This window comes from Mus caroli, unplaced genomic scaffold (genome assembly GCF_978045245.1).
Source record: "Mus caroli unplaced genomic scaffold, Mus_caroli_1 scaffold_6, whole genome shotgun sequence".
Classification (NCBI taxonomy): domain Eukaryota; kingdom Metazoa; phylum Chordata; class Mammalia; order Rodentia; family Muridae; genus Mus; species Mus caroli.
In genome coordinates, this window is record NW_028227261.1 from 9,416,143 (window position 1) to 9,429,115 (window position 12,973).

The 12,973-nt window shown below is 41.7% G+C and overlaps 1 long non-coding RNA gene across 1 annotated transcript; it reads right to left on the reverse strand.

The window, feature by feature from the left end:
• Positions 1–3,408: 3,408 nt before the first annotated feature.
• LOC147004077 (uncharacterized) lies at positions 3,409–7,311 on the reverse strand. The gene is made up of 3 exons (XR_015047284.1): positions 7,235–7,311; positions 6,573–6,657; positions 3,409–3,902 (listed from the first exon to the last, which is right to left on the reverse strand). It is a non-coding gene; the product is annotated as an uncharacterized LOC147004077 (long non-coding RNA).
• Positions 7,312–12,973: the final 5,662 nt, after the last annotated feature.

Sequence of the window (12,973 nt, forward strand, 5' to 3'; positions counted from 1 at the left end):
AACCTTGACCCACATATGAATAATATGAATTGTATATAAGTGTTTAGCATTAGAAAATTTAACAACAGTGTATTAGAGATGATGATTTGTGTTAACTTAAAACGGAAGATTCTATGCAATATTCCAGGCTTACTGCGCGATCAGTACTAGGTTTATTAAAACAAACAAACAATCAAAGACAACAACAAAAAACAAAACCAAACAACAAAACAGGAAACAAAAAACATGTAAAGGCATTTAGAACCTCAACAGTAAGTCTGAACTCTCTCTCTACTCTCTCTCTCTCTCTCTTTCTCTCTCTCTTGACTCAAGGGAATATGAGATAAAATACTACCAAAAATAAATGAAAATATAGCTTCATAGTTTTCAGGGATATCCATCCTAACTGTGCTATGTCCCTGCACAACTCCAAAGCTCTCTCCAGGGACACGTATAACAAGTCATTATGGTGTCCTGTCCTATTGTTCCTCATACTCCACTCTGAACCTTCATACTCCACTCTACCTCAAGGACTGACTAAGATTTCCATTCTTGTCCTAAATCATTTAGGAGATGCTCACATTTTACACACCTTAGAATGTACATTTTGGAGAAAAATACAACAACTCACTATTAAGGTATTAATCTCCTTTTTATTTCATATGTGAGTTTATCCATACAAATAGCATGAATCTGTAAATCTTAAAAGAAGTACCCTTTGTATGGTAGATGAGATAAAATCTCATGCACAGTTTAGAAATCCAAACCTCCAGGAAATACATTTGGAAATACTGAAAAAAGATGAAAAATATTTATTCCAAGCAAAAGCATTTTATTAGAACATTTATAGTAAATTCAGGAAGACTCAGAAAATTAGGATCTAAGAAAATGTCATATGTTAAAATGAACAAATCTATTATCACTACACATTTTCCTTGATCTAAACATAATAAGGACAAATTTCAACTTGTGAGAAACTTAGTGATAACATTATGTTATTCTCAGTAGTGGAAATTGTTGAACAAATCTATATCACTACACATTTTTCCTTGTTTTAAAAAAAGGGAAATTCTCAACTTTTGAGAAACTTAGTGATAACAATATGTTATTCTTAGTATTGGAAATTGTTGACCTCTTCCTTAGTAGGATCAAACTACTAATAGACACTTTAGAGGCCCTTGTTTTCAAATGATCATTGGTATTTTCTATCAAGTGCTGCATCAGGGATGCTGATGCACACACACCAGGCAATTTAAATTTAGGCTTCTGAAATAGCCCTTAACAGTCAGGAAATTACAACCACCTGAACAATCTCTGGATATTCCAGTTTCTTATGTTGCATGATTCTAGGCCCCACTGCCTGATGCCTTAGAGATCATTATCCCAAATCTTCAGATATTTCCAGTGTTAGTGTAAAGTTCCAATTGTGCACAGCAAATACACAACTTACCTTTTGCCCCTCATACAATATGATTGTCTTCATTCTATAAACATTTATACACCTGCTTCTTGTCTATGGTACAACAAGAATATGGTGAGGGTGTACAACATAGGTTCAGGTAGACTCACTGTTGGAATTATTTGGAAGACATGTGCAGATTGAAAAAGATGAAAGTCATTGGCTTAGGGAAATTAATAATATGTTTGAAGACCAAGAAAACAGGCTCACCAAATTTGGAAACATTCACTATTTGTGGATGAGCATTGTAAGATACACAATTAGAGCCACACTACAGAAGACTAATGGACATTCCCAGAAGACCTTCCAGTGGCTACAATTTTAGTAACCCAGCAGGACTAGGGCAGTACCTTGCATGGAAAGAAAATATCTCTTCAGCAGCAGGACAACTGGTGGGAGAACATGGGGATGGGAAACATTAGGAGTAGGTGGGAAGAATAATTTCTTGATTGAAACTGCTTTTTTAACAGGAGGATTCCTCAGAGAAACTGAGGGCCTGAAGGAAATGGAGTGGGATCAGAATCCCCTCCTTGTCAGGAGTCTGCAAGCTGCAAGGTGTGGAACTAGGAGTAGAGCACACTGCCATGGGTCTCACAACAATGTAAAAATCCCCTTCATCTGCACTGTTGCCAGTTTAGGCCTTAGGAATTTTTTTCAGTCACTAGAGCAGTGGCAGGAACTGCAACCAAGAAGTCATGGAAACTCCCAGGTCAAAGGAATTGCTAGGCTAGTGGGCAGAAAGGCATTGCACCACGATTGAGTCCACTTTCTCTGCTGCTCATAAGAACTCTGACCCTCAAATTCTACTGGGCATTTCTTAACTGTGTTGGTAAATTGCTGACTAGGTATGCTTGACTTGTCCTGATATTTTTCATTTATCCTATTGTGTGGATATTTCCAGAGTAATTTCTAAGAGGATGAACTTGTCTTTTTTTTTTTTTTTTTTTTTTCATTTTAGTTTTATCATGGTTATATTTCCCTGGCGGTTGGAACAAAGCTGGTATTATTCACATCCATCTATGGTTTCTAACTCTTCTATTGTATCACTTTCCTAGTCGAGATTATTGGAGATTATGGAGATTATGCATTCCCATGATGTCTTTAAATATTATTCTCTTAAAGACTATTTGAATTTTGATTGAATCTCAACCAATATTTTAGCAATTTCTTTTCAGTTTTACCTGTCTTTAAGTTGTGGTTGTATAAATATGGCTTAAACAACAAAACACTCCTGGACTTCAGCTCAATGGTTGCCTCTACGTATCAGCAACAGTGTCAATAAGCTCCTGATAGAGTCTGTCAGTGGACAGTCATGTCAGGCTCTTTCTGAGCACAACATGGCTTCAGTAATAGTGTCAAGGTTTTTTTTTTTTTTCTGCCCATAGGATGGATTGATCAAGGCAGTGGATGGCATTTTCTTCAGTCTCTGCTCCACTTTTGTCGCTACATACAATTAGATATGAACAATTCTGGGTCCAAATTTTGAAGATGGTCGGGTGCCCCCATGCCTCAAATGGGGGCCATGCTTTCTACTGGAGATATTCTATTTAGGTTCCGTCTACCCACTCTTGGACATTTCGGCTAAGGTCATCCCCAATGAGGTTTGGGAGACTTCCACATCCATCTTGTCTGGGACTATCTAGATATTTGCCCTGCTCTTCATTCCCACACTGTTGTATGTTTCTATTAATACTCCAGGCCCTCTGGCCTTCTCTCCTGTCTCCCCACATACCTGATCCTGCCCCCGATTGTCCCTGATTCTCCCTCTTTTATCCACATCCCTCCCTTCTTCTGCCTCCTGGGATTATTTTGTTTCTCCTTCTATGTGGAATTGAAGTATCCACAATTTGGCATTCCTTCTAATTAAATTTTATGTGGTCTGTGAGTTGTGTATAATGGTATTCTGATCTTTTTGCCAAATAACTACTTATCAATGAGGACATAACATGTATGTCCTTTTGAGCCTGGGTTCCTCACTCAGGATGACATTTTCTAGTTCTCTCCATTTGCCTGCAAATTTCATGATGTTCTCAGTTTTAATAGATGAGCAGTATTCCATTGTGTTATTGAACCACATTTTTTCTACATCCATTACTTGGTTGAAGAACATCTGGTTGTTTCCAGATTTTGGCTAATACAAATATGGCAGTTATGGACATAGTGGAGCATGTGTCCTTGTGTTATTGTGTATCTTCTTTTGTGTATATGCCCAGTTGTGGAATATCTGGGTCTTCATGTAGAATTATTTCCAATTTTCTGAGGTACTGCCAGATTGATTTCCAGAGTGGTTGTACCAGTTTGCAATCCCACCAGCAATAGTGGAGTGTAACTCTTTCTCCACACCCTTGTCACCATGTGTTGTCACTTGAGTTCTTGATCTTTGCAATTCTAATTGGTGTATGGTAGAATCTCAGGGTCATCTGATCTTACTAGAAAAGCATATACTCAACAACACTGCAGCAATCTAGAAGAAACAGATGATATTCTAGATAGATATATTGTGTCCAGTTAAATCAAGATGAGGTAAACTATCTAAACAGTCCAGAAACCCCTAAGGCATTGGACTCTGCTGCCCTCAGAACTAGGGTACACCCATAACCATGACAGTGAGGCCAAGCCTCACTCTGTTCAGGAAAGCTCAAAGGGTGTCCAGGTACACAGGTGCCTTTTGGACTGGTATCAAATTGATTGAAATTTTGGCCTCTAGCCTGTCTCTTCACCACCATTAAACACAGCTTGTAATAGGATTTCCCAGAAAGCAGCATTTCAGGAAGTTTCCCTCCTGGGCCTCATCATGATAGTTGATGACTTCTGAGAATGTCACTAAAGAAACAACTGATATGATCCTACACACACGCACACACACACACACACACACAGACTCATTCACAAATACATTAACAGACATAAATATAAATATGTTAAGTAGATGAAGAAGGGATGTGATATCAATGTCTGTGGCCATGCAGGAAATGGCCTATGAGTTGAAAATAAAGATTTCTAGGAAGGTTTACATGTTTGAAAGAAAACACAGAGAAGGTCCTGGAAAGCACTTCCTTATGGACCTGTGTAACATATGTTCCCTGAAATAATGGCATAGGGGGCAATGTAAGTAGTTGATCACTTATGAGCGTGAGTTTTGAGTCTTAAAAGCAGGTACTGACTTGACAGTTTCTTCCAGAGGCCTCCCTTCCTGGCACGTGTATGGTGTCTTCTCGTTGAGACTATATATAGCATGACAGGCACCCTTGTATTTACTGCTGTTCTGGCTTAACAGAACTCCTGTTGTGTCAAATAAGGAACACCTCAAGAACTTCACAGAGCCCTTGTGACTGCCATTCAGGTCCTTGCTCCTGCTCTTTCCTGCATGCCTTTATACCTGAAGGCACATGTACTCCTGTATATACACTCCCAGACCATGCACACTAACATACAATTTAAACATAATTATGTATAGTGTGCAGGGTTAGGTAGAGTGCTGGAATAATATATCCTGTTTGTGGGACGATGGGCTATACACAAACAGTCTGGTCTCCAGTCAAGCTGAGGTCTGAACTCGGGGACCCGGTGGTGATAATTCACCTACATGGGATGGAGGGAATTCTCTCATGTCTCCTGGAACTCTGGCTCATGTCAAAGTTACAGTCCCCTCAGCCCACACAGGAGAAGCATGGTTAGTAGTCATATAGGCAATGTTCCAAGCTTCTAACCTTCAGGCTAGACTCATCCCCAGTTACCTAGCAACAGTAAAGATAACAGCATACCATAAAAAGGGCTGTTTGACCCCTCCTCACTCTCTGACTCCTCTTGCTCTTAATCTCCTTACTCTCCTCTCTTCTTTCCTCTCTCTTCCTCTCTCTCCCTCTTACTCTCTAGACTTTCTTCTCTATCTCCCTTTCCCCTTTGTCTCCTCTTGACCATGGCCGGTCTCTCTCTCTTTTACCTTCTATCCTTTCTCCCTGCCTTTCTATAATAAAGGTCTTAAACCATAGACTGTCTCTGCTCATCAAGGCCCGCTGCACAGACTCTCACCTGTGTGGGAACCTCTCTCCCTCAGCCCTCACTCCCATAACCCTGGGGCTACAGGGTGTTACTCCAGGGCCCCTTGTTGGGGGCTGCCCCTTGTCCACCCCCTATTGAGTGGGGTCAGTGGCTTAAATGCCCACCTGGGGCCGAGTGGAAAGTGTCTGGCAGCCCTCCCATGTCTGCCTGCCCAGAGCATAGGTAGAACTCTGGCCAGACGTGGGCTATCCTCCCTTCCCCAGCCTCTCTTTTAGTTCCCACACCTGTTGAGTACCTGCTTTCGGTCATGCTGGAGACAACCCCTGGACATACAAGACAAGATTATTACTGTGAAGAAGCAAAGTCCTTTCAGAAGCCTAGAGTAGGACCCTGGACACAATGGACTGCCATAGCTGATAGTTGTCCATGGCTTAGGGCACAACATCCGAGCTTCATCCTGCACTAGTCTGGAACCTGGAGTCTTTTCATGTGGTACAAGCTGGGTGTGACCATTCCCTAGGCTTATTCTCTGGTGAGTTGTAGGTGTTGTCTCCCTGAGTACTTGTTTGGCAAGTTCTTTAGCATGTGCATATGCACACACACACACACACACACACACACACACACACACACACACCCTGCTGATACTGCAACAGTTTCTACTGCTTTAGCACAGGCCCTGCTAAAGGTCACTTCAAGGACATTAGGCTTCATACACTTCCTCACTCCTATCTCCCAGTACAGCACAATGAGGTTTAGTCAGGACTTCATCATGGGGATCTGTATATATTTCTCCCAACATACAGCCCAACAAACCTTCAGTTCCTTCCAGATCCCATCCCATCTCTGAGCTCCCTCACACCAACACCACAGCCTTTAACCATGGCAACAGGCTATATGAGGTAACAGAGGCTGACCACACCTCTCTCCAGCTTCTTCCCATGTGCCTAGATGTAACATGAGGAACGACCGTGCTTTCTCTCTTAACATAAAGTACCCTGACTTGTGTAACTACAACTGGTGAGCTGTAGGTGTTGTCTCCCTGAGTACTTGTTTGGCAAGTTCTTTAGCATGCGCATATGCACAGACACACACACACACATACACACACACACACCTTTCTGATACTTACAGCAACTGTTTATACTTATTTGTAGCAAGATATGTGGCATCATTCCATGTCCTCCTCATGCACTTTCACACATATGGATGTGGACCTGCAGACATGAGCACATACGTAAGAACGTATACAACACACCTACAAAATGAAAACATGTATTTGAGTATAGAATGAGAGAGGAAGGTGCTGTCATGGCGTTTCCCATGATACTGGCATTGATGTTTGACTCATATTGTGGCAGCTCTCTGAGTACACATGCAAAGATTGCTACTACCAGGGACTGAAGTCACCAGGGAAGATCAGATACCACTGTCAGGGATGCTCTGCCTCCTTCCCTGGACAAGCTATGTGTGATGGTCAAATGTGGGCGTGGCAAAAGCACTGTTCCCTCCTTCCTGGCCTAGGCTGGGGGCTCAAGTCCATGTCCATATATATATATGGCTTCTTTCCAAGGCCTCTCCTCCTGGTGAGTGAGGGGTTCTTCTTCCTACAGTCTTGAGTGGCCATTCCCACTACTATGAGACTTCTGATCTGTTTCTAGCTCCCCTTAGCTCTCTTGAAGACAGTCTTAGAGCTGTCTTCAATCAGAAACACTTTAAGTCCCTCTCCCTATTTCTGCCTCCCCCACTTAAGACCCCAGTGACGAAGTGCCTCGCACTGAGTGAGCTACTCACGTGATGAATTTCAGGTAGTCCATACCAGAAAACAGCCCAAGTCTAGGCAGACACACGTGCTCAGTGTGAATCCCAGACCTCCTTGCTAGACTCTGAGTTATCCTCAGGCTAAGCACTCTGCTATTACTAAGGCAGGGATTTACCCTGTGATGTCACAGAGGGCTCACCTCATGGCACTCTGAGAATCACAAGGGACATCAGTTGCTCAGTCATCTCCTAGTTTGGTCCATCCTGTTCTCTACACAACTGTTTCAAGCATCTTTGGAAACACTTAGCTTTGGGAAAGTAGCCGAAAGTGTTTCTCAGACACCTCCCTGGGAATCACCTACAAGCATCTGCTGTCAGCCCTCCATCTTCCCACATTACCTATATCCTTGAGAGGAGGAAGACAGTGGATAGCACTGCTTCCTCAGCTCAAGTGTCTGTCCTCATCATCTCAGATCCTCTATTGCCATCATGGTTTATTGCTGCCCCTCAGCCCACAGGATGCCATCGTCTGCCCCTTGTCTCTGACTCCAACTGTAACCATACATACATAACACATGTAATTAATTTTTCTCTTATTTTAAACTACCCAATCCATCACATTTGTTAAAGAAAATGACTTATCTTATATACTAGAGAAATGGCTCAGTGGCTAAGATCACTCGCTGCTCTTACAGGGGACCTGAGTTTTAACCACAGCAACCACATGGCATAGCTCACAACCATCTAAACAGCTCCAGGAGATTCAATGCTCTCTTTTGGCCTTCTTGGGTACTTAAGTGCACAAGCCCACATTCAAATATATACATAGATATATAATTTTTAAAGTAAGCAGCCAGTGAGAAGCACCTGAAAAAATGTTCAGCATCCTTAATCATCAGGGAAATGCAAATCAAAACAACCCTGAGATTCCACCTCACACCAGCCCGAATGGCTAAGATCAAAAATTTAGGTGACAGCAGATGCTGGCGAGGATGTGGAGAAAGAGGAACACTCCTCCATTTTTGGTGGAATTGCAAGCTTGGACAACCACTCTGGAAATCAGTCTGGCGGTTCCTCAGAAAATTGGACATAGTACTACCGGAGGATCCCACAATACCTCTCCTGGGCATATATCCAGAAGATGTTCCAACCGGTAAGAAGGACACATGCTCAACTATGTTCATAGTAGCCTTATTTGTAATAGCCAGAAGCTGGAAAGAACTCAGATGCCCCTCAACAGAGGAATGTATACAGAAAATGTGGTACATTTACACAACGGAGTACTACTCAGCTATTAAAAAGAATGAATTATGAAATTCCTAGGCAAATGGATGGACCTGGAGGGCATCATCCTGAGTGAGGTAACCCAATCACAAAAGAACTCACACAATATGTACTCACTGATAAGTGGATATTAGCCCAGAAACTTAGGATACCCAAGATATAATATACAATTTGCGAAACACATGACACTCAAGAAGAACGAAGACCAAAGTGTGGACAATCCACCCCTTCTTAGAATTGGGAACAAAACACCCATGGAAGGAGTTACAGAGACAAAGTTCAGAGCTTAGACGAAAGGATGGACCATATAGAGATGGATATCCGGGTATCCATCCCATAATCAGCTTCCAAACGCTGACACCACTGCATATACTAGCAAGATTTTGCTGAAAGGACCCAGATATAGCTGTCTCTTGTGAGACTTTGCCGGGGCCTAGCAAACACAGAAGTGGATGCTCACAGTCAGCTATTGGATGGATCACAGGGCCCCCAATGGAGGAGCTAGAGAAAGTACCCAAGGAGCTAAAGGGGTCTGCAACCCTATAGGTGGAACAACAATAAGATCTAACCAGTACCCCCTGGAGCTCATGTCTCCAGCGCATATGTATCAGAAGATGACCTAGTCAGTCATCAGTGGAAAGAGAGGCCCATTGGTCTTGCAAACTTTATATGCCTCAGTACAGGGGAACACTAGGGCCAAGAAGTGGGAGTGGGGTGGAAGGGTTTGGGGGACTTTTGGGGTAGCATTGGAAATGTAAATGAAGTAAATACCTAATTAAAAAAATAATAATAAAATAAAAATGGCTATTATCAGAAAACAAAAATAACAATTGTCAGCCAAACTGTAAAAGCAAAGTTAAAACATTGCTACATGCCTATTCTTGGTGGAAACTTAAAATGTTGTTGTCTCTGAATGAAATAAAAATACAGTCGTAGCTGGGCAGTGGTGGCGCATACCTTTAATCCCAGCACTTGGGAGGCAGAGGTAGGCGGATTTCTGAGTTCAAGGCCAACCTGTTCTACAGAGTGAATTCCAGGACAGCTAGGGCTACACAGAGAACTCCTGTCTTGAAAATCAAAACAAAAACAGAAACAAAAACAAAAAACAAAACAAACAAAACAACAACAAACAAACCAAAACCAACCCCCCCCCCCAAAAAAAAAAGCAGCCAGGACATGGCAGCACATACCTTTAATCCCAAATCAGAGACAAGCAGACCTTTTGAGTTTGAGGACAACCTGGTATATGCAGCAAATCTCAGAATAGCCAAGGCTACACAGAGAAACCCTGTCTTGAAGAAACAAAAAAAAAATCAATAACAACAATAATAATAAATAAACAATTTCAAAAAGAAAGTGGTTTATCTTGCCACTTCTCTGTTATAAGATCCTAGCAATTGTAAAGAGCTAAACAACTAGCTATAAGAACAGTACAAAGACTAACCAATTCCTACTACGTTTACAGTTAGTCTAATACTGCAACAGTGAATTAGAGATTAGCCTGAAAAGGGACAGTCTCAGGCAGCATAAGAACCTGAGGTTTCTGGGACTCTGAGAGCCAGCCATGTCTGTGCAGCTGAAAACACAGGGAAACCAGAAGACTGAAATGGTAGGCAGAGTTCAGTTCTCTTGTTCTAGGTTCTTTAGACTGTAAATGAAAAGAAAACTCAGTTCAGAATTAATCCACTGGATAGAGATTTCTAGACTATATTGTAGAATTATAGAACTTAAGAGAAAAAACCAAAACTGTATGGTAATTTGAATAGGAATGGCCCCCACAAGGCTCAAATATTTGAATGCTTGGTCATTAGGGAGTGTCACTACTTAAAGAGATTAGGAAGTATGGCCTTGCTGGAGGAAGTGTGTCACTAGGGGTGGACTTTAGAGTTTCAGAAGCCCAAGCCAGGCCCAGTGACTCTATTTTCCCGATGCTTGTGGATCTGAATATAGAACTCTCATTTTTCCCATACCACAATGTCTTTGCACAGGCTACCATGCTTCCTAGCCATGATGACAATGAACTAAACCTCTAAAACTGTAAGCCAGCCACAATTAAATGCTTTCCTTTTTAAGAATTGTTATGATAGTGGTGTTTCTTCACAGCAATAGAACACTGACTAAGACACTTAGGAAGATAAAAATTATCGAAATGTCATTGGGTCTCCCTAATTATTTTTTCCTCCCTCCTTTCTTTTTCTCTCTTCCCAACTTTCCTTAGCCATACCTACTCTATCCTTCCTCATCTCTCTGCTGTTGTACCTCTCAATGAGGTCTAGGTTAACCCATGTGCCATCTTTCATGTATTATAGGTTAGAGTTGGCGGTAGAGCCGTGGACTCATGCCTCTCCAATTTTTCTACCAGAAAAAAAGGGGGTCCTATTTTCTTGGTTCTTATTTTAACCCTCCAGAGAATCCATTTGAGCCTGGCTTGGATCCAGTGCTCATTCCATGGTGGGGAAGAAGAACATGAGAAATGGGCTGTAGTCAAGTCCTACTGTTAGGGCAGCGGGTGGGGAATCTCCCCCAGAACAGAATACAGTTCCAGTGAAGTCGGGGAGGCATGATGGCTATGAGAACCCTGAAAGAGCCATGAACTTAGAAGAGGAAGGCAGATTTTAGAAGCATTTCGAACAACAAAGAAAAAATTGTGCATAGGAATTGCACCCATAGGTGCTAGAAAGACGTGCCTCCAGCTGTCACCTATCATAGGATATAACACAGTTGCCCTTCAATGATTAGAACAGCCCTGCCTTCCCTGAGGGAAGATGGAAGAAAAGCTAAAAGGTAATATAGAAAGAAAAGACAGTATTCCTCCTCACAGAAAGTGAGTTCCAAGACTCATCCCCCCAGAAGTACACTTTCTTTCAGGCAGAAAGTCCTTACTGTGCCAAGAGGATTCCTGTAGAGCTCCAAAAGCCACTCAGTGTCTGCCTTATAGCCATCTACTGATCCATCTTGAGAACTTCTGTGGCCTTAGCAATGTGTGGGAAGAGATACACTGAAACACTCTGTCTTAATCAGGGTTTCTATTCCTGAACAAAACATCATGACCAAGAAGCAAGTTGGGGAGAAAGGGTTTATTCAGCTTACACTTTCCACATTGCTGTTCATCACCAAAGGATATCAGGACTGGAACTCAAGCAGGTCAGGAAGCAGGAGCTGATTCAGAGCCCATGGAGGGATGTTCTTTACTCGCTTCCCCTGGCTTGCTCAGCCTGCTCTCTTATAGAACCTAAGACCCAGAGATGGCACCACCCACAAAGGGCCTTTCCTCTTGATCACTAATTGAGAAAATGCCCCATAGCTGGATCTCATGGAGGCATTTCCTCAACTGAAGCTCCTTTCTCTGTGATAACTTCAGCTTGTGTCAAGTTGACACATAAAACCAGCCAGTACAAATGGTATATCTACTAGTACCAGTTTTCATAAGCCACACCACCTGATTTTAGATTTTATTCCTCTTCTGAGTTTCCTTTCCCCTCATACATTTGTTTTTATTCCCAAGTCATCAAAACGGGTTTTGCCTTGAGCTCTTCAGGGAAAACAGGACAGAAATTAATTCATTGATGCTTATGTCAGTCACTGTCTAAAATGCTTCTTATGTATGATGACTTCAGTCAATAGCTATTTAAGTTAATTTAAATTCTAAGAAATAATATTAAATATACTAGACACTGGTCCAGACATCATTGCTTCAAACTCTGTAAATAGCTTCTGAATTTTCGTTTGCAAGTCAAAGACACAAACCTAAAGGCATTCATTATTTTTTTTCTGACTAATTTCTTTGCAATTATGTAATGTTTGTCACATTCATGCTACACACGTCTTTGAAGCTAATGCTATTAAGGAAATGCTACTAAATCAACTATAAAGTAAGAATTTCTCCTCTCATTTATGGATATTTATTTTTTTAATTTTACAGATTTGTTGATGCTAGACAGTCTTCTTAGTTTTTAAACTATCTGGAGTCTTAAATACTATGTAGTGTTTCTCCAGGAGGTGGAGTGTTAGACTAGAGAAAGCAAAGCCACCTGTGAAGCCTAATCTTTTCCTTTTCTGCTACTTTGAGAAATTTTTTATAGAAAACATAAATCACCTAATGGGCTCCCTAATTCTTTTAATTGCATCAATTCAGCAGAATCCAATTACACTAGACCTTAAGAGGCAGATATATTTTACTGATTGCATTACCATAATAATGATGGCATAGTGACAATGGCGAGCGTTTCTAATTCCTCTCATTCTAACATGGCTTATCAAGCCAAGCCGTACATGAAGCCTCCTGGCATTTCTGAAAGAGAAATCATGCACACAAACAGCAAAGAAAGAGCTGCCTCTGAAAGTCTCCACCTCCCAGGAGTCTTCTGCCTCATAGAAAAGAATGTCCTTCCTGACTTTGGTAATAAGCCAAGAGCCACGTGACCACTTCCAGTCTGGGAACTGGTCAGATTGCTAATGTCCTCCCAGGGACACCAACTCCTGCTTTAC